General features: G+C 41.6%; 1 protein-coding gene across 3 annotated transcripts in view; it reads left to right on the forward strand.

Moving 5' to 3' along the window:
* The first annotated feature begins 1,618 nt into the window (after positions 1-1,618).
* Positions 1,619-23,076, forward strand: part of LRRC3B (leucine rich repeat containing 3B) — a 46,614-nt gene continuing 25,156 nt past the window's right edge. Inside the window, exon 1 of one of the 3 annotated variants that reach the window (XM_027675419.1) lies at positions 1,619-1,724. The gene's annotated coding sequence lies outside the window, so the exon portion shown is untranslated. Of the gene's footprint in view, positions 1,725-2,354; positions 2,452-13,590; positions 13,609-23,076 lie in introns of those variants that run through there. The other 2 variants (XM_027675420.1, XM_027675421.1) reach the window with 2 other exon arrangements.

Here is a 23,076-nt window from a genome sequence, read left to right on the forward strand (position 1 = left end):
ACACAATCCAACACACTGCATGCAGAAATGCATGCTCATGTACTATGCTTTTATTTTTTAACCGATTATGTCTTCAAAGCTGGGTCGAGTCAGTCAGTGAGAGAAATGTGTAAGGAACTGACGAAAGTGATTTTTATCAAGTTTCTTTGCATTTTTTATTTCCTCTTACACTAATAAGAATGTAAAACGACAGGCACAGATGAAAGTGTTCATAAATCAATTTGCAATAATTCTTTGGAGCAAAAAGAGCAGGTTTTGACATAATACAAAGGCCTGTTCCTGCATTATCTTGCTAATATCATTCAGACATATTACTCAGGGAGGTAAACATTTACTTGTTTAGAGACTCACAGATGGAAAATGGTATTTAGCAATGTATTAGTTTCAAGTTTTCCTCCCCCCCAGTTCGAAAGACCACCTGTATGTGGCCATAGTACAGGTCCTTCTGACTTAGCAGTTTCTTTTTAACAATGGCCTATATGGAGATAAACCACTTTGTATAGTTAGAGGCAAAAAACCCCCAAACAACCCCCAAAAAATCCCAACCAAAAACCAACCAACCAAAAAAATAACAACAACAACAAAAAAGAGGAAATCCAAGCCAATTAATTTTCTGTTCCATGCAGCATCTTAGGCAGCTTTCACCTTAAAGTAAACCAGCTACCAAGCAAAAACGGATCTTTCTAAAACCCATCTACCCGGGTGCTTTCACCTGGAGATAGGCAACAAAATTCTTTGCCGCATGACATGCATAGAAAGTTTACTTTGCAGAGCCAGAGTAGAAAAATGCACAACAGAGAATGCACGTTTGAGTGAGAGGGAACCAGCTGGTGATGTTCCTTCAAGTCTGTGTTTTGACAGTCCACGCAACTGCTGCAACACAGCACATTTCACAGAGGCACCTCTCAGAGAACTGAGTCGCCTCGGCAAGAACCGTGGTAAACCCAAAGCAGGGTCTGAATAACTGGATCAACGCAAACAGTCGGTGAGGTTCGGCGCAGGTAAGTTCACCTATTGTAGGTGAACTATGCTACAATACACATGTCCGCCGAATCAAGTATTATACATTGGCAATGACAGCTGTTCATTCAGATTGCCAAAACAATTAACCTTATTCGTATTTTGCTGGGGAACCTGGCGGGCACTGGGGGGAGCAGAAGCACCCTCTTTAAGGCACCCCGCGCCCGCTGCGGTGCTCCCGGCAGGCAGGGCTCTCTGCCCCTCGGCACCCCGCGGGAGAGAGCGCTTGTGCCCGCGCACTGGCCTCCACCGGGCGGCCCCGACTCTGCCCGCGGAGCTGGAGGGCGAGAGCCACCGTCAGCCCCAGTGAGGGACGGGCAGCATCACCCGCCCCGGCCAGCACCTCCCCGCTGTGCCGTGGGAGCGAGAGGGAGGTCTCTTCCTTCGCTCCCTCCCCGCCCCGCTCTCTCCTCCCTCCCTGCCCGCCTGCCTCCGTACCCGCAGCCGCAGCGGAGGGGCAGGAGGGAGCGGCGGCGCGGCAGCACAGCCGCCCGGCGGAGGCAGCAGGGCAGGGCGGGCGGTGGCCGTGCCCGGGCCCCGCCGCCCCGGCCGCGCCGCCCTCAGGCTCCGCCCGTCGCTCCCATGGCGCGGCGGCCCCGCGCCAGGTGAGGCTGCGCTGCCTGTTGCGCCGAGCGGAGCGGAGCCGGGCGGAGCAGCCGGGGGCAGTAGCCGGGAAGTTTTGCGGGAAGGCGCCGCGCCGCGATGTGAGTTGCGGGGCCCCGCGGCCGTGCTGGGGGGACGGCAGCGCCGGGAGGAAACTCGACGGGAAGGGAGCGGGGGGGGAGGCAAGCAGCGGTGCTGCCTCCGAGGGGCTACCGCCGTGCCGTGCCGTGCCGCCTTCCCTGGCACTGATCGGCGAGGGCCAGCGGAGATACTCTCTCCCCCTGCCCGTGCTGGCGAACCTCGGGTGCCTGTGAGTGCTGGGGGCTGACGGGGTCGGAGCTCCGCCGAGGCAGCGGGGGATGGGGAGGGAATCAAGAGGCGGAGGCTGCGGGAAGGGGGCTGACACCCCCTCGCTTGGGAGCAAACGAGGGATTTGAGACCTCTGGCCCCCGGTCCCGTACCGGAGCGGCATCAGAAAGGGGAGAGAAAAGTAAAGCGTCCCCCCCATATATCTCCGCTCCCAGGGCTCCTGACCGCTGCCCCCCGGCCGTGTGCGGGGCGCGCTGCCGGAGGTCGGTCGCGCCGTTCAGTGTGCGGGCGGCGGCCGAAGCGCGAAGCGGGGCTGGCGGGGAAGGGGTCGGTGGAGGTGGGGAGGGCTGGGAAGACGCCGTGTGTGTTGCCGTAGGATTTTTCCACTTTGAGATCTAGCAAGACCAGTTGCTACGGATCAGGCGGCTGCAGCTGCGATGGGGAGGAGGGGGCATCTCCCTCCGAACGCAAGCAACAAATGGCAGCTGCGGGGGCAGCGGCGGTGCCTGCTGCGCCCAGGTGAGCTGTGTCGCCCCCGCTGCACGGCGAGGCACCGGGCGGGACCGTAGCGGGTGGCGCTGGGGCTTCCCCGGGGGGCACATGCCGCCCTCCGGTGCGCAAATACCGCCCTCCGGGGCGCAGCCGTGGCGGGGGATGTGTTGCCCCCCGGCCCCGCGCGGGGACTGGCGGTCGGAGGTACCGCTGCCGTCCCGGCGCCCCGAGCGGTGCACGGCAGCGACCTTAAAGCCCGGACAGAAATGTCAGGATCGCTTGTAACAACCGGGTGCTGAGTACTCGGTGTCTGTGGGAACCGTGGGCTCTTCTATCGGCTTTCTGGTGAGCTACACATCCAGAATTTCCCTCGCCAAAAATTTGGAAAATGCCTCAGATGTGCCAATGAGAATTCTTTCCTTTTTGGCTTCTGCCTTCAAAAATTAGAAGATTTTAGAGTGCCTGTGAGAAAATGTCAAAGTGATTCAGGCTGCAGGTTATCACCCAGTCTTTCTGATTGTCCCTAGATAGCAGAAATGGTGTGATTACAGAATAAAAACAGCCAAATAACTTGAAATAAACCTTCTACTTAAAGACTCAGAATGAAAACCAAGCAAACAACATTTAGTGCTCTTCTCAAAGAAGTAATCCCAGAGGTATTTACATGTAAATGAAAATAACAAAATAAGCCAATGCTTATGAGATTATTGTAATTATTTAAAAAAAATAATTACCATGAGAAAATGTTACAGATTTGGAAAGGAAAGGAAAATTACGTCTTTCTGAGCTGAAAACTTCGATGCGATAGCCTTTTCTGAATGCTGAAAACGAACGGGAAAAAATTTCTTTTTGTAGTAATCTGTCTAATAATTTGCACATTTAAATTGCAAGGTGTGCGTCATGCCCTACTGAAAGTGGTAGCTTGAAGGCTTTGATATAGAGCACCACAGTGTTCATATGGCTTACCCATTGATATTGTTCTTAGTAATTTAATTAAAAAGGACAGGCACACAGTGGGCTTCTAGTTTGATTTAGAGGGAAAGAAAGTAAGCTGTAGAATGAACTAATTTGCAAAACCTTTGTTATGTTCAGAGTCTAATTTTCTAGTTTAGTTTCTAAATAGTAAAAATGCTTGGAATTAATTATAACAGTGTGATTGCTGCAGCCCTTACTTGTGCAAGTTGCTGTGGGTTTCTATGGGATTACTTCTACAGGTAATACCATGATGACTCAAGATAGCAGGATCAGGCCCACTGTCAGAGAGTTCCAGTGTATGACACTATATAGGAATGTGCTCATTGGTGCTAATGAGATGTCTTGGATTTTAGTAAGAGAAGAATGTGAGGTTAAGTCCAGATCTCTTACATTTATTCAGCTATTGCTGGTTGGGTCACTGAACCCTGATCTTGCCTTCCCTGAGGTCTGCTGTAAAATTTGCGCTGACTTCAGTCCAACTAAAATGAGCTTTCGCGTGTGATTGTGGTTTTCAATTGCCTTAGGGAGAGTTGAAGCTGCTCAGTATCTTGGAGATCAGGGCCTGAGTGAATGAGGAGGAGGATTGTACCTGCAACTATCAAGAATGAATGTGGTTTGCCTCAAATGAGAGACTAATCAAAAAAGAAATATAATTTAATAGGCATATAAGTCTGTGGTCTGGATCCAGTGCTGAGCTAATACAATCCGTGAGAGCTCTGCCATATATAAACTGAATAGCAATACTTAAGGATACATTTGTGATTTGTCTCTTCCATGTGCTTTATGGGCTCTATTTCAAATCTTTTAGGAGGTAGGAAACTCTTCCTCTTCACACTGAAACACTTTTAGAGTAACTAGAGTAACAGAGCAAGTACATGATATGTCAGCTCAAGAAATATCCTCTTGGCAGGAGAACTGAAATTTATAAAATTCCCCTGTATTCAGAAGTGCTAACTCAGATGTCTAAAGCTAGAGAAAATGTATTGCTTCATTACAAAAGCACCTTTAGATGTTCAGTTAAATAATAAGGTACTTCTGGGTCTTGCTTTTAAGGATATTTCCTGTCACTTCACTAGGAATATTTATGAAAGTAACACAAGGATACATGGCTCACTGGCAGGAAGATTTTAAACTTTTTTATGAAGTGGATGATTTAAGTACGAAGGAATATGTGTAGAAATATTTGTTGTTGCCATTTCAGTTAATCAGAAGATGAACTAAGGAAGGTACTTATTCTCAGAGTGGAATATTGCATCCTGATGACTTACAGGATTTGCTCATAACTACTGTCCTTGTCATCTGCATGAATGGTCTTCGGATCAACCCTCATTAGAGAATGTAGATTAAATTAGTGTTCTGTGGCTAGCAAAAATTCGTGAGTTTGTTCGTAAGCTTAGAGAAAACTCTTATGGAACAATTTAGAAACTTACAATAATGTTAAGCAGAACCTTTTTTTAAAATGACGGTGTTTTGAGCCAGGAATAAATTATTTGAGTTCATGGAATATGTAGCATTTACTTTGGCTTGTTTGGCCAAACATTTTAAAATTATATTTTATTTATTTCTAAAAGTAACCTACAGAAAGTGCAATTTTAGTAGAGCACTTTGGTCTTGTATGAATCAAATGTCAGTATGTCTACAGAAAGTACAAGCAAAAAGGATATAGGAATTTCTCGGCACATTCAAGAAGTATTTTTATAGGGATTACAGTCTGCAAATACATGCATGAACAAGGTGTACCTTCTGCTCTTAGGTCCAATGTCCTGTGAGTGAAGTAGCATCAAATTTAGGGTTGTTCTGGTGAATTTAATCTCTGCTTCTAGTTTCAGTCCAGCTCTTTTCATAAGTAGTTTCTGTGCGTCCATCTTTCTGGTGAGTTTGCTAGTCTGGATGTACAGCAGATTTGTGGGTACATCCCAGAGGAAAAAAGAGTATGATGTAGTACCAGTTTTACTTGCTGCTTCATCAGAGCTCATGGTTCAGATGTACAATTGCTGAACCCGCTGTAGAGGAGGATCTCATTATTTCACAACAATTAAAAATGTATGATCGAGCTTCATGGGGATTTTTGTGGGTAACTGGTGGCTGTGTCTGTACTTGCCATTGATGACCTGCACTGTTTACCCCTATAGACTTATCAGCATTTGTATCTAGCACTGGCTTGCTTTACACACTTGGTTTGAACTTTGAAATATAAAAGCAATGCTTACCGTTACTGAACAAGAAAGTATCTTTTATTCCTCTCCCCCTGGATATTTAAATGCTCCATTGAGTACCTTCAGCAAGCAGATCTTTTTCAAAAACTGGCTTATTTCTGACTGAGTTCGACAATGGGCATGGGGAAAACCTGTTACCATAAGGATCAGCACAGCTCCTGGGTTCTGTTTTCCATCAGCAAGGAAAAGGCAGTGATTGCTGAATTAAAATGGTGCTCTTTCTCTGGAGGGTATGAACTTTTGTAGGGATGAAAGAAAGAGAGGAACCAAATGAGAACAGATGGAAAAGGCCGGATGCTCTCAAAATAGGGGAGAAATAGAAGACAGCAAGGAGAAAGGTAGTGGCTGAACTATGCAGTTTGACTCTTGAAGGTTGGGGTGACTGGTGGAGTTGTACCATAGCCCTCTGGCTCGGCTCCGTGCTGTGCCATGGGTTTGCCATGGACCTTCAGAAAAGATGTTTTGGTCTATTTGAGTGAGACTAGAAGCCTTGCTGAGGAATTGAATTTGGCTTTTTGTATCTCAACTCCACAGACAGAAAGTAGATAAAAATGCCTCTCGAGGAAACAGGACTGGTAAAAGGCCTTTTCAGAGATACGTTGACCTGAATAATTGGTCTTTTTACTTAAACAGAGATGAAAATTAGCACTGCAGATCTTGATGTACTTGATTAAGGCTTACCTTTGCTTTTCAGGATCAATTCAACTGGTTATCGTGTGTTTTAAAGAATTTGGCACTTCATTAATGACAGTTTCATAAAGCTGGTTACTTACCCTTTGGGAAGAAGAAGAAAGTTAATCTGTGCTTGCCAAATAGCACTATAAAGATATGCTAACAAGAGAAAATGAAAGGTGATAGAAGTGAGTGATAGCACATAAATGGGATGCTACTCTGGCTTGGAAGCAGGAAAGCAAATGGAGTCTATTTAATTATTTAAGGAACAATAAATGAAAAGTCCAGTTATAAAGTGACAGTAAAAGGAGAGACAAACAGAATTTTAAAAAGTTAGAAAAGGGAAACAATACAAAAAGAAAGTAGAAGGTGGACAGGAAGGGATCAAAGGTCAGGGGACAGACTTAAATTTCCATGGAGTTTTCAATTGGAAAATATTATCTGTATGAATCTGTATATTGCGGTGCTTACATAACAACCAGTATTTTACTCAAATTGTGAAAGGCTGGCACAGAGTGTTCTCCTGGGGGGTCACTTCACATTTCTGCTTCATCCTTTGGATGCACAACCTCAGTTAATAGGGCATGTGCTTTTAAAGGTGGCATGTCTAAGGTGGCAGACTGTCTTAAGAGGTATAATTTGTGGATGTTATTTTTAATGGTGTTATCATTTACCTCTGTTAAAGTTGCTTTCTCCACCAAATCATGGCATTGATTTTAAAGGGAGTATTTTTTTGCAGTTTACCAAAACTGGGTTGCATACTTTTGCAGCTGTTTTAAGTAAAGTTACTCCATATGTAAAGATCGTGAGTATTCAGCATTTCATTGCAATGGTTGAATGACTGGATGTTTAATATGCCTGCACTGGGAGTTAGTGGGGCTTGTGAACAGCGTGTGAGGGCTGTTTCCCTCACCTAGATTACAAATGTGTATCGCTTTGACAGAATTTGCTTCATGCAAAGTATTCTTGTGATACTTACAAAGTATACATTTTTAAGTGCATGTGAATAATTTGCAGCAAAAGGGTGAAGCCTTTGGACATTCAAATGAATCCATGGTGTTTGGCATTGTAAAAGCATTATAATTAAAAGAGAAAGAAAAGCTCTCTGTGAATAGTGTTGAGTTCAGGCAAGTACTCCCTTCACCTTTAAGAGCACAGGCAAATACTTCTTCCTCTTGAAAGAGGAACTGCAACAAAAATTGTATATGAAGTTGCTTGCTAGGTCATATGTGGTTAAGCAAGAAAGGTTGGTTATATATCTTAATGGTGAAACTTCAGCTTATCAACATTAAAACCAAAATAAATTTAAGCTATTGGTGTTTTAATTCTTGGCTTTTTAACCCATTTTTATTCTGTGTTTGGTAATGAAAATTGTCACAATCTCTTTAGATTTCCATTTTAATGAATTTTATTTTTAATTCTTTTAGTGGTGTTTGTGTATTGTTTTCAATACAATTTTACCTTAAAAAAAAAAAAGAAAAAGGCAGAAACTCCAAAAAACCTTTTCTCACACTTTTAAAAACAGATTCTGTAGTGCTTTTTTTACTCTGAAGATTAATTTTGAAATGGCAAAAAATGGTATTTGCCAAGAACAAAAATCTTAAAATTAGTATGTGCAAATGTAGGAGCTCCTGAAGAGGGAAGATACTCAAAGGCAGAAGACTGTTCACAAGACTGGGAATCAGTAAATCCAGGGGTAATTCCTTATAGTTAAGTTTAGCTAGAGTTGGGTTTGGTTTTGGGTTAGGGTTTTTTCCCTAGATGTACTGCAAATGGTCTTTAAAATTTAGCTTGATTCCCATGTTTTATTAAACATAATTTATTGTTATTAGTGTCAAAAGAGATAATGACCCTTAGTTCTTTTCTTCTGAAATGAACTTAACAGAGTACAACTGCCATTGCAACCTTCAGATAGTGTGAGTGTTTCTAAATGTCCTTTTTGCAGTTGTTTTCACCTTTGTTAACACAGAGTCATTGAGATAGGAATTGGTGACTTTTGAATGGTCTATTTTTAACAAGGTTTGTAATGGAGTATTACTGTTTCAATATGTGTAAGCCCCAATCTGCATAAGCACTAAAAAGGAAGGCATGTATCAGAGGTCTGCTTCTAAGTGTACTCATTTTCAGGTTTTGCTGTTCTCTGGGTGTGCCTGGTCCCGTTCTGTAGGTGGGAGTACCAATTTTCACTCGGCTGCTGCAAGGATATCCCCTATCTTTTAAAGCTGAGAGATCCCAAACTGGAATATTTTTTCAAAGAAATTATCTACATCAAGTTATAAAATGAGATACAAGTGGGAAATTGTTGTTTTGTAGGATCTTCTAACTTAGAGTGAAACAACTCCCCATGTTTCAGATCACAGTATTTCTCAGACCTTTAATTGTCACTTCTTGCACACTGAATGTAACCAAAGCACACCAATCCAAATAGAATAAGAACATCTCAGCTTTGACTGAAAAGCAGCACATGGATGACAGCATGCAGTAAATAGGCAATCCTTTCCCTGTGAGTATGTATTGAGGCTGCAAAGCTGACATGTCATGTCTCTACAGACCAGATTGCTGATCCCATTCTTGGTTATAAGCAAACTGTTGTCATTGAAAGGTTAATAATTTCTGTTGAGAAAATGTATTGGTCATTCTCTGTTTCCAGGGTATTTCACAGTTTTTGGCCTTTGACAGAAGACGTTGCATACGTATTCTGCTCATCGTTTTCATCATTTACTTGGTATGCTTATTGGCAGCCCTGATGCATAGTGGATGTTAGGAATAATTTCTTTACTGAGAGGGTTATCAAGCATTTTAACAGCTGAGTCACCATCTCTGGAGGTATTTAGAAGATGTGTGGATATGGCACTTAGGGACATGGGTTAGTGGTGGACTTGGCAGTGCTGATTAAATGGTTGGACTTCATGATCTTTTCCAACCTAAACAATTCTATGATTCTATAAACAAGTATTTTGCTAGAGTAGGACTTGACAGGATTTAGATATTCAAGAAACCTAAATCTTTGGCTCAGAAAACAATCCTGATGGATACAAATGGTATTTCAATAACTTTCCATCTAAAAATTTTTCTTGCAAAGCAACATGACTGTTCTTCTTGCCAGTCATGGCAGGTGCTCCATCTGTACAAATAACACCTAATTTGAAGGAGACAAGCTTAACGGTTATTTTTTTTCCACTATCTGCCATATTTTCAAAAAATTTTTTCTCAGTTCTTTAAACAAGTGTGAGGCAGCAGTGTGGAACAAAATCGACAGAGGCCAAGCAAGTCCTTAATTATAGTAGACTTTTCTTAACAAATTGAAAAACAACAGTCAACTGTGCAGTGTCAGTAGCATTGCAACTTCCTTTGGTTGTGAGCAAAAAAAAAAAAATGTATGAATCTGTTAAAAATTGAATGCATGCTGTTGTATTGTCTAATACCATCTCAGCCCTTCTCATTGTCATGCTGCATGAACAGCTATGAACATATCAGCTGTGTGCTGTTCTTTCAGTTTGGTTTGTGCAGCAATAATTGATGTACCCTCTCTTATTCAGGCTTTGTTGGCTGAGAATGGCCCTTTCTCACCAGCTTGCCATAGGAATATTTGCTATTACACCTTTGTCACTGATTTCTGCTCACAAATGTATATTTATTTTTTCCATGCAGAAAGCTGTCGTGCTGGGGATCTTTCTTGACATGAAATCTAACCACAGGTCAGATCCAATAAAATATATTTTACATTACTTTCAGGTATAAAAATACCATTCCAATTTGGACTTTCTGTGTGGCTGTATCACCACAAACATACTTCTACAGACTTTGTCTGTTCTCCAAAGAACTTGGTCTTCCCTCAGAGAAACTCTCTCCATGCACTGTCATCTGAGTATTTTTTGCATTGTGGCATGCATGACTTGGCAAGCAATGCTTTGATGATATGTCAATTGCTTTAAAAAGTTTATGGACATTTGAGTTAGCTGGGAAGTCCTTAGAAAAACATGAGGTGAATGAGGACAGAATCTTTATCTTCCTCTTGGCTGTGGAGTTGCAGAGTAGGTAAACTCTGGTGTTTTGGGGGTCCCGAAAGGAGTCTTGTTGCCTGGAGTTAATGTGTCTTGGTTCTTTTTTCACTGAAGCACTTTTTAATCTGCAGGCTGAACCTGCTAGTTTTAAATTCTGGTTCTAGATGCTATGGAGTGCAGCTTTGAATACTGAGTAAATGCTTGGGCATCTGCAAAGGGAGACTAAAATATCAGGCTTGCAGAGCAGTACTTCATTAAATGTAAAGCATTGGGGAACCAAGGGCTGATTCTGTGACCACGTGTTTTTCCATTCGTTTAGCTACTCCAAGTAGCCTTCTCCATTTCCTATGCATCCATAGTTTCCTTAATTTATTTTTTTAAATAATATTATTGCCTTTCTTCTAAAACTACTTAAAGCAAGGGGTTAAAAAAGACTACTGAATTTAATAAATAGCTGTATTGTAGTAGAACTGACATTTTTGTAAATTCAGACATGTGTATGAGGAGTTAATGTGACTCAAAACATTTGGTCTCAGTCCTTCTGACATTGTTTCTTCATTTTGGACCGGTCAGTTGCAGGTAAAGGGCAGTGATAGAGTAATGTTTTAGCAACCTTAAATACCACAGATGACAGAGATTGAATTTTTAAAGATCAGCTATCAGGAACTACATTTCATTATTACCATCTAGGAAAAAAAAAAAGGCATGTTTGTTTTTAATTACAGATACTGAGTTTGTGGTCAGTTGATCTAGAGGTAGGCTGACTGCAGAGGTGGAAAGTTTGTGGTAGTGAAAATTGGAGATTGGAGAGAGGTGAACTTCTTACTAACACTACTCAGGTTCACTGTTTTCACCCATATCCCTGACTGTTCTTGGAGTTAGAAGAGTTGCTCCTGGAAACAGTTTTAATCTGAGAAGTTAGCTATTAACTTTGACCCTTCTCTGGTATAACTTAGACTAGATGATTTTATTTGACAACTTAATAGTTGTACCCAAGCTGCTCTCTAAAAATATTTTGCACTTGGATTTTATTAGTCTTGAATATATTACTTTTTCAGAAGAATTTTTATATTTCTTACTAAATAAAGAATGAACCTGGAAAAAGGAAATTAAAAGTAAGTAACCTGTGTCTTCACTTCCAAAACAAATGCAGTACAAATACTTGCAGTATCTTTTCAACATTTTCAGATCAGAACAGGGGGAAAAAAAGCCCATCTTTTGAAACCTGTTTCCTGTACCAAAGCCCATATTTTTTCAGATTAGAGAGAAACACTGTACTCCTCAGGTGCTGTAACGAGAATATTATGACTGTGCTAACAAGCAAAGAAGACACTGGGCTGAACATCAGGTGCCCTGCTGCCTGACAGCAGCAGTGTGGCTGCTGTCTCATTGTTAGTGTTGTAGAAGGATGTAGGTGTTTGCAGGTTTCCGGTGAGCCTCCTTACCGCAAGGACATGTTGTACCTACAACCACATCAGACCACAGCTTTGGGGCACACCTCTTTTCTTCAGGGGCTCTGTGGGACATTGTGAAGTTCACCTTGCCTCCTTACGCTGTGTTGTAGTTCCCTGTAATGGTGAAAGCCTTTAATTTTTCATTAGGGGGTTGACCCTTGGTTCATTTGAAGGGTGAACTTCATTGCCTTGCCCATACAGAAAAAACCCAAACAAACAAACTAAGGAAAGCACCAGCCTCTGTCAGCACCAATTCATCAGATGTGGCAGAGGTTCGGAGTTGCGTGTCAGGCTTAGGGGATGGCATGAGAGGGAAGTGCTGTCTATAAAGAGCTGGCAGGGACGTACCAGATAAAATACCTGTATAGGAAGGCTCATCTGAAGAGATGAAGGGCAGAAAGATCAGAACATGCTGAAACATTTCCTGTAAGATTTGTGCTTCTGGTGAGAGGTAAAAGATAAAACATGCTAATACTAAAGCATGTCCTTGCTAAGCCCACATCTACTTTCTTGGCAGCCCTGATGGAGGCATTTTGCTAGGCCCTAAGAAAATGGGTTTCTTGGGTGTGCACAGGACATGAGAATTTGTCAAGGCTGAGACATGGACACTGGTTCAAAGAGCAAGTCATGGAACTCCTAATGCATCCAGAGAAGCGTCTTGGACAGGAGCTCAGTCTCTGGGCATCTGTGTGATGGGCTCACAGCTCTTAGCAGTAATAGGCTTCCCTTAAAAGTCTGTTCAAGAGCAGGGCTTTTCTACAAAAGAGGAGTTTCTTTATAGGATTGGTGTCTGGTCCAGGGTGTAAAAAGAATGATGGCAAGTTTTCTGTACCTGCTGCTGCCAAATTTAGTTATGCTTATTGCACTCTAAAATACCACTGTTTGATCTTTTTTAACATTGTTAATGTGAGTTGAGGGTTTTAATTGCTGTAGTTTTCATAAAGCCTTCAAGGTAGTGATTCAGGACTACAGGAAGGCTTTTCCAAAACTGTACTGAGAAAAAAATGCTCAATTCTTCTTTCTTAGTGAGTGGCATGGCTTAGGGGAGGGTGAGTAGGTGAGATTTCAATGTTCTCACCAATGGGGGAGTCCCATGTGGCATTTTGCAATGTGGGTTTAAAATGTTTAGCTTGCCAGACATTTCTCCCTTTTTTTTTCCTGTTTTTCTTCCCCAGTACTTTTAAAACCTTGTTCTAATTTTCCTCTGAACCACAGTGATGTTCCAACAACAAAGTCCACTGGAGATGTTCGTACAACAAAGAAAAAAATCTTTGAAGAAGCTTAGGAGGTCTGAAATGGGAGCTGCATAGGTTTTTCCTTTCTCAGGGGAAAATGGATATTCTGAATAAGAAGGTAAAGTGTTCTCAGGTGATAGAAAAGTCTTAAAAAGGCTTAAACAAGTACAGCATTTCCCAATCAAGAGTGGAGAGATGTTTTATTATAGCATAGCACTGTAATGAGTTAATAAAAAATAAACTTTGTGTAATTTTCCTTGCAAATATTTGGATACTAATGAGAATGTTTACAGTCCCTAAACTTTTTACTGTTTTCTTTTTATCTTACTGTCTTTCTTCCTTTTTCATTGCTGCTGCTTTCAGGAAAAGTTGTTTCCCCCTCTCTTAGAGCTGCCAGCTGCAGAGGACTCTTCCGTTGCACCAGCTTAACACTTCGTGTGGGCTGAGGGTTACATGGGGCAGGGCACCAGAAGACTTTCAGTGCAGGTGCCTGGAGCTGGTCCCCCTGTACCTGTGCTGGAGCTGACAGAGAAGGAGCTTACAAGACAAGTTCTTACAAGGAGGAGAAACCATGGGAATGTGCGTAGGTTCAGACCTGAGACCGGGGTTGTACTGAGGTTGTGATTAGGTTGGTATTTGTTTTGGAAACATCAGTAAGGTGGATTTATTTTTCTTTTTTTGCTTGAGAATCCTCATATTTAAAGACTTGAGGTAAACCCTCATCTAAGCTTGGTGAATTTGCTGTGATTTATGTGGGTGTAAGCCATAGTAGATTTACGTCCATAATGTGCATACTGTCTCAGTTTGTTATAGACTTATGCAAAATCGTAATGAAAACACCTTAAGAATGGATGTTATTCGTACTGATTTGAACACAGCATATTTCCAGATGGGAAGTATGGTATTGTTCCTACCTTGCGATACAAAAACACTTGAAATAACTGTTTCTGGGACTTCAGTATTATCTGTTGAATTCATATCTACCCTTGTCATCTGACAGGCTACTAAAACAAGATTCTGCTCAAAATGATAGAAGTGACAGTCATACAATGCATTTCATTCCTGCTGAGCCCTGTTATGTAGTTAATTCGGGGAGATTGGGATCTTGCTTCAGTCATTGGAAGGACAGTCCTTTGGAAAGGATTTGCAGAATTTGTAATCGTGCCCATAAATCTCCTGGTTCCCCCCTGCAAATAGGGTAGAATTTCTGTTACAACCTACTGTGTTGGGGAAGCAACATTTTTTTTATTATTTTTTTTTTCTTTGCTTGCTCCCTCTTTTTCAAATCCCGGCAGTTGTGGTGAATTCCCTTTGGCACTGCCAAAGGTCGTGCTTTCCTTCCTCTGCAGTGTTGTTGTGGAGAATTGCTTCTGTGTTCTGTCAGTGTTTGACCCCTTACAGCTGGCAATGAATTGAAGAAATCATATGTATGGAGACCCAAACTCTGCCCTTAGCTACACTTGTGAAAACCTGTGGCATTATACAGTTGGCTTGGCAAGGCTTAAGAAAACCCACTGAGATTCACTCTGCTGAAAGTTGCTCTGTAAACGTTAGAGAAGACTGTTGTTTTTGCGCTCGTACATTTTACTTTGAAACTGTACCTGAGCTGCAGTTGATGATACTGTTTCATAACATTGAAATAAAGGGACAGATCTGGAGTATGAGATGTGCTGTGCTGTCAGTGGAGTTTGTCACTAAAGCTGCCTTAGCTAGGTGCCGCGGCAGTGTCTGTGCTGCAAGAAAGACGTGCTCAGTGGCATTCTGGTTCCTGGCAGCATTTAAGCCACTGGTCACCATGCGACCATCCTCCTCAGTAGCCTCATCTCTTTTTGGAAGGAGCCTCGGCCATCTGCTAGCAGGGTTGGGCAACCGTAATGCCCAGCATCCTGGGTGCATCTTGGTGGACACTAGCCTTGTGGCACAATGAGTCCCCGGCAGCAGTGGATGTTCTGCTTCCTGGACCAAGAAAACTGTGTTTAGGTCTGCAACGTTCCTATGACAACCAATGGTGCAAGCACAGGGCTGAGGCTTGCTCTGGGGCTTCAGGCTCTGGGGAAGCTCTGGGGTCTGGCCCATGGTGATATAACTGACTGTCCTGAGACTGTCAAACATAGTGTACGTACATCTCCATTTCTGTTGGTGTATGGACAGGCCTATATGATCTTTTTGCTTCAAGTTTAATGCAGAACCACAGGAAATAATGTTCAGCCTGTAGACAGACACTGTACTGACCACGGCATCTTTGACTCATACTGATCTCTGCGAGTGTGGAGGATACTGCATGAAGCTGGTCCACAAATAACCAAAGAGCTGAATAGTTGTATAATTCTTCTTTTGAAAAGTGTTGCAGTGATAGACCTGAGCAGATTGAAGTTGCACTCAAAAAAGCCCTGCCCTGAGTTATTTACTGTAATTCTTGGTTTCTGTGTCTTGTGATCCTGTGGAGACAAGAAAACAAATTATGGGATGTGAGGAAGTAAATCAGGAGATATGATGAGAGGTATTATACACACCTCTAGTACTATATTTGGGTATTTTTATCAATTTCTAATTTTTGGAAAATTTTCAAAAATAAGAGGTTTGTGTATTTTTTCCCAACTGAATGGAAATTTTTTGATTGGTTAATGTAGAAACGAAGTTGGAAATATCAGAATTACATGTGACTTATTTATGTGTCCAATTTGCTGTGGTGAACAGAGGAACAAGGATTTAAATGCTGTGGATTTTATTGCACCAACTATGGTTGTACTTGCAGGCCATGCAGACTCCGGAGAGTGAGCTAGTGTCATGCAGTCTAAGGACACTTCTGGAAGGGAGAAGGAAATGTGCCAAAACACTCACTGCTGAGTAGTGAGGTTGCATCTAGATATTTTGTCATGTTACTGAGGTAATAAGTCCTGAAGATGAACAGCCTTATTTATGTTTCTTCTGTCCAGAACAGAAAAAAGAATAGAACAAAAGTTACAATTCTGTAGTACTGCATCTTCACATTTTTATTCTGTGCTTCCTATATTCAAGGGATTTCCTAGCAAGAATAGAAACATCTGCAATAACAGCTCCTATTTATGTTAATCTTTTCCAATCAGCATGCAGTCTGAAATAATTACAATAAATGCACCGTCTGCTCCAAACACTCACAACTTGCATTTATTTCAGGCTTCTTGGCTTCAGAAGTCTGAGAACATAATCCCTCATTCTGCTCTGCTTCATCTCCTTTGCATGAATTTATCCAACAGTACCTTTTGTGAGCTTCATTAACAATGGTCATGCCATAATACATTACATAAATTGAAAAGTTCTTAATTAAATACATTAACGAAAAACCCCCACAAAGCATAATAAACTTAATTAGGTAACATTTTCCTGTAATAAGTTTGCACACGAAGTGTGTAATGAAGTAGGCTAGAGTAAAATCTGTAATCTGAAGTTTTTTAAACTTCATAGCTGCAGAAATATTTGTGTTTCTTTATTTTAAAAATACATTAAAAGATCATGTGTTAAACATATCTTGTTGTGCAAAGGATTATGCAAACTTGGCAGAAAAACAGTAGTTACTGTCAAAGACATGAGTAAGAGTATGTTCGAACCGATAAAGACACATCTTCCAGTCTTTCCTCTGTTTCTGCTAGAGCTGCTCACCCAAGTCCAGGGTCATTTTCTCCAACTTGACAGTGGTGCTTTAGCTCTGTGAATTTTTTTTGGTGCTGGGCAGAATTAACAGGTGTTTTTGGTCAAACTGACCAGCGTATGTGGTATAAAGAGCACATTGAGAGCTCAGTCTCCATGCCAGTGCTGTGTGCATTTAGCTTGGCTGCTTGCCCAGGCATGTGGGAAGGAAAAGTAAGATCAGCCTTGGCTCTCGTGTGCAATGCTGTGGAGTGACTCCTCAGGTGTCCCTTGCAGCTTAACAGCACCTGCCATTTCTTCCTCTTTCCTAAACCTGAATCCAGAAATATTAAAATTGTTATGCCCTTAATGTTAAGATTTTTATCCCCTGCCTGCTATTCTCTTACATAGCTCAGCCAGGCTGCTTTCTCTTGGGCAATGTACCATCTATGGAACTTGGTTCAAAACCAAGATGTCCAGGATATGCAGCTTTGTTACAGTAAATGGTGCTCTGATTTTTGATGGTGAGACCATGAAGGGATTGAACAAACAAATAGTGGCAGAGGACACAGAAAGGAAATCTTTAAAATTATGAATATTGGTTTATGTTTTTCCTGGTGACTCTGCAGAGTCACAGAGAGCAGTGCAAAGAGAGTACACTGGTACATCAAATTCACTGTTTTGCTTTGGTGATGCATAAAGTCAGAGTAATGTTTTGTAATTGTCTTTCACAAGTGCAAATGGCTGTGTATTGAAGGCTATGAAAAATAATTACCAGAATTTATCATCTCTGTGAAGCATCTTTCCCTTTGATATTTTAATTTAGGGCTGATTTAGGGAGACAAGTTTGATGTCGGCAACATTAGTTTACAGTTTGGAGTGGTTTTCTGGGTTTTGGGGCCGACTCATGTTATTCTGTGTATCATCAAACTCAAACCAGGGAATAAAAATTTTGGACATTCTGTAAAAAAACACAGCATCAGGTCTGTGATTTGTGTGTACGTACAGTTGGGATTACAGGGTGAGAAAAATATGTACGATGAGGGAAATAAGGTAAAAACAGCTGGGTCAGTGACAATACTGCCTGTAGTGGCATTGACAGTGCTGTGCCTCCACCTCCTCCCTACTCACTGGTTCCTCATCTTAGGTCACTGCAGGGGTAGCTCAGTATTATAGGTAACAGAAAAAAAAGGTCTGTTGCATTTTAATATGGAGTCTGCCAATATGATTCTGGCTCACAGACTACAGTTAATCGTCCATCAGAAGATATTATAAAGCATTTCAGTGTGTCCATATATCCTGTCTCTGTCCCTGCCTTTTTACAACTGAGAGAGAAGCAGCTGTAATTCTAGGGAAGGTAGGAGGGCATAAAGTTTATGTAGCAGAAGCACATCTATTTTACAGAAAATACTCCACTTAAATTTTGGGGTTCTACCTGAACAATTGCCAGACCGCACTCCTAGACTTGTAGAATATTGCACAGAAGTTATGACTGTAGTTCTTTGCAGAATTTGAGATGACTTGTAGCATGCATGGTAGTCTGGTGGTAAAGGAAAAGAGGGACACATGGGTCTGGAAAGCAAAACCAAGGTGAAAGCAAAGAGTTAATGGGAACACAAGAGTAAGGGGAAAAACTAATGCACAGAAAAAGAGGGGAGAAATTAGTCAAGAAATGATAGGAATTAAAATACTAAGTGTTGGCTGAGAAAAGCAGCTCACTAGCAGTCACTGGCTAGGATGAGAACATAGTATGTTCAAGAAGAGACTCAAGCAGACCTTCCTCAGAGGTTTGGGAATCTCTGATGTGAAGGACCTTGGGATGAGCAGGAAGACACTTTCCCTCTTGAAGTGTTACAAATTACATAGCTGAGGCAGAGAAATTTTTTAATGGTATCTGGAAAAGAAGATATTAGAAATTAAGGTCTTGATGACAGGAGTGTGTCAAATTAATGCATGATGTATTTTTGGAATTATACAATGTGTCATAAGCCAATTTTGTTCCAGGGGAAATGTGACAATATCTCCCTTGTGAGTGAGGTTTCCAAAGGGCTGAAAAGCAAGAAAAACATGAAGTCAGATGGAGAAGAAAGGCACTGACTGTGCTATTTAAACTGTAAATCGGTGGTGATGTCTCCTGCCTCTCAACCCCTTCTGATAGCTCTGTGTATTTAGGGTGCTAGATCTGTTTTCCATTTTCCATACATTTCAGGACAATAGGTTTTTACCTTGACCTGTAAAGGCAGTCATACCCTTTACATAGCAGTGACTTCCCAGGAAGCAGAAACATAAATATGCACTGTTGCCATGAGGTACGTGCTGTGCCTCACAGCAGATTTGGTTTTTAACTCACAAAACCAGGATTTTGCTGGGCTGCTGAAACTATTTGAACTACAATTTTACATACTGAATTCTTGTTTCTTCTGCTTCCAGAATCTGTACAGTTTAGAAAGGAAATGTAGAGTTAACATCTGCAGTCTGACATGGTCTTCCTTTTTAGAAAAATGCTGTTTCTGGCATTTATGTTGGGAAAGGGGAGCCATCCTTTTCAAGACATTAGGTATACTTATGAAAATGTTCAAGGAGCTGACAGTTAATAATTATTATTCACTGGTGCTGCTTTGCTTCTAGTACAGTGAACATATTTTTGGAGTAGAATTAAATCCAAGTCTCTCCAGGGGCTATTGGTATTTTGCTAATGCTAAATTAAAGTGTACCATGTGCTGGGCACTAGAGGTGGTCAGTAGAGGCTTGACAGAACTTAATTGTGTGTGTGGCAGGGGTGCTCTGGGTCACTTCGTGGTAGGTGTGATGCAGCCACAATCTGGTGGGAAGACAATTTTTCACAGCCGCTTGTGTTTTCATGAGCAGGAAGGAGACATTCCCAATCTGCTTTCCATCCTGACCGCAGGTGAGGTGGTCCATCTCCTGGAGTGTTTATCCTGCACAGACAGGTTTTGTTCCTTCTGCTCATCACCTATCCCTTTACTTTTTCTATTCCCAAGCTGTAAATACTTAAAATAAGAAATAAGCTAATTAGAAGCCATGAGACAGAGATGGAAACTGAGCTACCTTAAAAAATCAGTAAGTGAAGAAGCAGCTCCAGATTGGAGAAGAAGAGTTGTAGTCTTAATAGTCTTCAAAATTATCTTCCTATTAAGTTGTTGAATCATGGGTTTGGAGGTATCAAAATAAAAAATTAGTAGTATTCCCTCTTTGGAATATGCTGGTATATGTTGCAAGTCCTTAAATGGCATATCATGCTGTACTGCCCTGTTTTGAGCACTCATTCTCTTAATTTCTCAGCCAGATACTTAGAGCATGTTCACTCTGCCCAGACTGATGCAGTCAGTGCACAGTATGTTGCAGCGTGGCTGGACTAAAGTGTTAGTAGGAAGAGAACCACCAAAATTAAACCTGTGAATATTGCACCTGAGCCAGCAGTCACCCTGTGGGAAAGTTTCCTGAAGAGCAGAGCTGAAGGCCCTATTCCCAGGCTCTCCTCCTTCCCGCTCTCTTTTCTGTCTCTCACTGAGGGCTAAACTAGCTCAGCCAGTTGTGCACTGGCTGTGGATAGGGTTTTCAGGAGAGTGGTAGGCATGACCTCTGTATCATGCAATAACTAAGGGCATAATTAATTGGATGCAATACTCAGTGAGGTATAGGTGCAGGTGAAGGTTTTGGGGGAAAATACCCCTGATGTGTACTGCACCCTCAACGATCCTCAGTGCTGCCTTGGAGCAGGGAAGAAGGAACTGTGGTTGCAACACAGTGCAGGTGCTGTGGCTGGTTAGGTGGAGACAGAGCAGAAGAGTTCAGAAAGAGAGCAAAACATCTGAAGATTCATAGGGCTAGCATGATGTTTGGGAATTACTGTGTGGAATGGTGGCATTTTGTTAATTTATTTTGTAATCTGTGATGGCAATAGCTGAATATTGAACAGCTTAAATCTAAGCAACTGTCATTTCATGCTTTGATGAAGAGGGAGTGGGTGAGATAGTAGGGGTAAATTGTGAATAGGAGTGAAACCAATATGTGCAGCTTTCTCTGAACCTGCCCACCTCTTTCTTTGTGTAATATCAAGCAGCTGGGGCTGTGCTATCTCAGCTTATCATCACTAATCAGGCTATAGATCTCTGGGGACATGTTTTGCTTTCAGTTGCTTTGGTAGAAATCTAAACTTATTACCTAGATTATTTGCATTTAGACCAGCAAAACTGCATAGATAGATTTTGAGCCTTTTTTTGCCAGTGTGGTTCATGAGACATTCTTTCATTTTATGAGATTGCTGTCTTTGTTTAGTCAAAGAAGAAACCACTTGAACACAAAATGAGAAAACATTTGCACTATTGTTTTTTTTCTTCTGTGAGGAAAACTGTACTGATCTTAGTAGGAGTAAAACTAATAGAGTTCACTATAAATTGATTAAAATTACTTAATTTGTGTAAAAAATACATCTTCCTAGTCCATAATCTTTACGCCAACCTGCAAGAACAAGGACACAAGACTTGACGAGGTTAGTTACAGAGGTATGTACTGCTGTAATTGAATTTCTTCAACTGCTTCAAACATTTTGCAGGGAGATTTTTCCCCTTCCTTGAATTCCATGGAGTTTTTCTCTGAAGTGTCCCACTGGATTCCCTATATGCTTTTTCATGCTGGGCTAGGCAGGTATGTTTATGAGTTGCTGTCCTAGGGTGCTTTCTCCAGAGGTGTAATTTAAACCTGATGTTTCATTCATTGGTCTGAATCTACGATTCTGTCTGTTGTTTAACTTGCAGACTGATGACTCATTCATTTGCTTCATGGGATAGCTGCATGTGATCTTATCCCACTCTGAAATGAGCTTTGGGAGTGAGCTAACAAGAAATGTTTACAGCATTCAGCATAAATCACAATTCCACAGAGAAACTTATTTTACAAAAAAAAAAAAAACAGAAAGGGTTTCTATAACTAGTAGGTGTTTCTATATCTAAGGAAGTTGGTCTGTTCTCCCAGGTAAAAAGTGACAGGACCAGAGGAAATGGCCGCAAGTTCCGTCAGGGGAGGTTTAGGTTGGATATTAGGAAAAATTTCTTCACTGAAATGATGGTCATGCTTTGGAATAGGCTGTCTAGGGAAGTGGTGGAATCATGATCCCTGCAAGTGTTCAAAAGGTGAGTGGATGTGACACTTGGAGACATGGGTTAATGGTGTAGGTGGTTGTGGACAGGTTAATGGTGGGACTCAATGATCTTAGAGATCTTTTCCAACTTTAATGAATCTGTGATTCTAAACCAATATTTTTAATCATTTCTCTGTTTAATTATGGCTCTCAGTATATGCAAAGAATGTAAGAAGGTGCTCTCTGCCCCTTTCTAACCTTCGTGAGAAAAGTCAGGGTGTGCAGAAGCAGATTGGTGCTTGCATTCAGGAATAGGGTATAGCAAAACCACCTGTGGGAATCCCCATAAAGAAAGATATCTTAGTGAGATGTCCGTTATATTTGGAGGAGTTTTCTGTAGAAGAGCAGTTCCCTGCATGACATGTCCCCACATGACTTAGCAGCATCCTGTAGGTGTGAATGCCTGTCTCTGCAGAGCAGAATATGCAGAAGATGAAAAGATGGGTGGTGGAGGTAGACAGGGTGACTAACTCTTTATTCCTGGAAGTGCACCCTCCGCATGGAGGACAGCATTAAGTTCGTCCCAGATAGGCTTCTCACACTGCGTCATTACTGTGCCATTTTCCCTGTGGATTCTGTACTTGGCAGAAAGCTCTGCAGGAAGTGGTAGTGTGCCTCCAGATTTAAACATATGCAAAAATCAGCACTTGCATAATGGGTTTATTCTTTATTTTTACCATTTTTGTCTGTTCTGTGGCACGGGTTTCAAATACTGCACATGTTGATTTTGCTCCTTCTGCCATGTGGTCCCAGCACGTGGTAAAGGAAGGACATTCAGACTTGAATTATTTCATCTTCCAGAATCCAGAAGTTTTACAATGTCACTTCACTTTGTTTCCTTCGTGTATCTTTTCTGGTATTTTTATTTCATTTTTAAAATATCAAACATCGAGTTTAGATTGTTACCTCAAAAGTGGTTGTTCCTGTTCACTACTAAAGATGATTAGAGAACTGCAACTGAAAGAATTATCAGGTTGTAATTTGCCTTTTGGGCGGTGGCTGGGGAATTTGCTTACATCAATCTTTCTTCTTTTCTAGGTCTGTGAAGACTGCAAAGTTTCATTTCTCTAGGTAACTCTAACTTGTTCATGCTGATTTTGAATGATAAGGGGGAATTTGCAATAAAGATTTGCCATTAAATTTTAGGAGTACCTTTATGCTCAAGTAAATAAATAATCTCTTTCCACATTTAGGTAAAAATCACAGCCAGCCCTCTTGCTGATGGTATCCTTTAGAACTAACCTGGGTTATTCTATTGTGCAAAGTGCATCGATGAAGTGACACCAGGCAATGTTTTAGTGATCCTCTGCTTGTAAAGGATGCTCTTAT

The sequence above is a fragment of the Neopelma chrysocephalum genome, unplaced genomic scaffold (genome assembly GCF_003984885.1).
Source record: "Neopelma chrysocephalum unplaced genomic scaffold, ASM398488v2 Primary Assembly neopelma1_26, whole genome shotgun sequence".
Classification (NCBI taxonomy): domain Eukaryota; kingdom Metazoa; phylum Chordata; class Aves; order Passeriformes; family Pipridae; genus Neopelma; species Neopelma chrysocephalum.